Source organism: Papaver somniferum, chromosome 10, assembly GCF_003573695.1.
Source record: "Papaver somniferum cultivar HN1 chromosome 10, ASM357369v1, whole genome shotgun sequence".
NCBI classification, from domain to species: domain Eukaryota; kingdom Viridiplantae; phylum Streptophyta; class Magnoliopsida; order Ranunculales; family Papaveraceae; genus Papaver; species Papaver somniferum.
In genome coordinates this window covers 133,097,854-133,099,890 of record NC_039367.1, presented here as the reverse complement: position 1 = coordinate 133,099,890, position 2,037 = coordinate 133,097,854, and the positions used below count along the sequence as shown (strand labels likewise).

Sequence of the window (2,037 nt, the reverse complement as noted above, 5' to 3'; positions counted from 1 at the left end):
ATAAAAAAAAAAAAAAAAAAAAAGGACAAACTGTGCCGATACCGATCAAACTCGGAAGCAAGTTCAAAAATATATATATATATATGTATATATATATCAGAATTCTTGTAAATTTATAAGGTTCTATCAAATGCCCTAGATAATCATTATCCAAAACTCAAGATTACACCTCTTGAAGACAAAAACCCAAGAATACTTCTGAAAATCCATTTCATAAATCAAAGCATAACCACCGATGTCAATTCAATCCTAACAAAACCATATCTTTAATTAAAGAAAAAGAAAAAATTACAATCTAAAACAAGAAAAAGAAACACAAACAAATGAAATTACAAACCCTAATTCAAAGTAAAACCCAACACAGATATTAGAAAAAGAAGTACCTTTTGAATCACAGTAGCAGTCTTTGACCCCTTAAAACATCAAGACCTCCACTACTATCCATCTCTTTAAATACCACCTTTAAAATAAAATAAAAATAATAAACCCACTTTAAATTTCTTTGATTAGACAAGCATCCAAAGCTTTCATCATTCAATTCTCTTTCTATGCCTCTCTCTCATGTATTTTGTTTTCAACTGTATTTGTTTTAAGAATTGGCTTAGCTGTGTAATTTTGGAATTAAAATATTTTTCAATGAGACTCTTTCTCTGTTTGTGTAGATTAAAATCAGAAAGATTTTGCGTTTAAAAGATTTTGCGGACGAATTAAATGGAGATTTTAATACGACGGGACTACGCTACGGCTTGTGACGGAATAAGTTTGTTGCTCTTGCATTGGCCACTAGCTTTTCCCATGTGGGATATACCCAGAACCGGCCCTGGGACGAGGGTACGTGTTCTGGCAGTGTGATTGGAGAAGAACGATTTTTTGGGACCATGGTCCTATTAGGCCACCTACCCTATAGTTATAAGGGGTGTCCTAAATCATTGAAATGACTAACCTACCCTTAACCTAATTAATTTAAAACCAACCCAATAACCACCTATATATATATAACCACCACCTCCTCCCACCACCACCATCGCCGATTACCACCACCACCACCTCCGATTAAAACCACCACCAACCACCGATTACCACCGCCCACCACCGCCGATTACCACCACCACCTCCGATTATCACCACCACCAACCACCGATTACCACCACTACCTCCGATTACCACCACCACCAACCACCACCACCATTATATATATATATATATATAGCTTAATTTAAAACATTAACAAAGATATTCTCACAAACCCATTATTTGTCATTCGTTTTTGGTTGAATAAATGAGAAGTAATCATTAAAATGAGTTGAAAATGGAAGTTGCAGAGAAGTTTAATGGAGGGTTTTTTTTCAGAGAAAAGTTCGGTTATCAAGAATTAATTTTTTCTTAACCGAACTCAGAGTTCGCTTGATTCGCAAAAAAATACTTTTAACCGAACTCCTTGTATTAGAACAACACAAGTCCATAAGTTCGGATCCTTCGCAAAATAAGGATATCACCGAACTTTAGTTTACGAAAATAATGAGAAGTCCACAAGTTCGGTTCGTTCGCAAAAATGTTAAGTTTTCTTTGTAACCGAACTCTACCTTTGAAACTTCGTAACCGAACTCTACCTAATTCGCCAAGAAATAAATTTCGTAGTAACCGAACGTTTGCCTAATTGCATATATGCATATATAAGCCCAGTTCGGTTGATTCGCAAAATATGTTGAAGTTTGCGAACCAACCGAACTTCTAACACTAGGTTACTTTTAACCTGCAGTTCGGTTGGGAACTTGGTTGCGTTGAAGTTTTCGAACTAACCGAACACACAAGATGTACCAAAATAAATTGTTAAGTTCAAAGTTCGGTTACCTACCATTTTATCCTAGGTAACCGAACATTACACTGTACGACAAAAACCTCCATTAACGAGCGAGTTCGGTAACCTGCGTGTTTGGAAAACGTAACCGAACTACACTTTCAGGTGTGTTCGGTTACATGTTCTTGACATATGGTAACCGAACTGGCCCAAATCTACATAAAAATTTTCATTTTTTT

At 35.9% G+C, this 2,037-nt stretch overlaps 1 protein-coding gene across 1 annotated transcript in view; it reads right to left on the bottom strand.

The window, feature by feature from the left end:
- LOC113318038 (protein NPGR2-like) overlaps nucleotides 1–752 on the bottom strand; it is a 4,563-nt gene extending 3,811 nt beyond the window's left edge. The window contains exon 1 of the mRNA XM_026566160.1: nucleotides 384–752. The gene's annotated coding sequence lies outside the window, so the exon portion shown is untranslated. The remainder of the gene's footprint in view (nucleotides 1–383) is intronic.
- Between the last annotated feature and the right edge of the window lie 1,285 nt (nucleotides 753–2,037).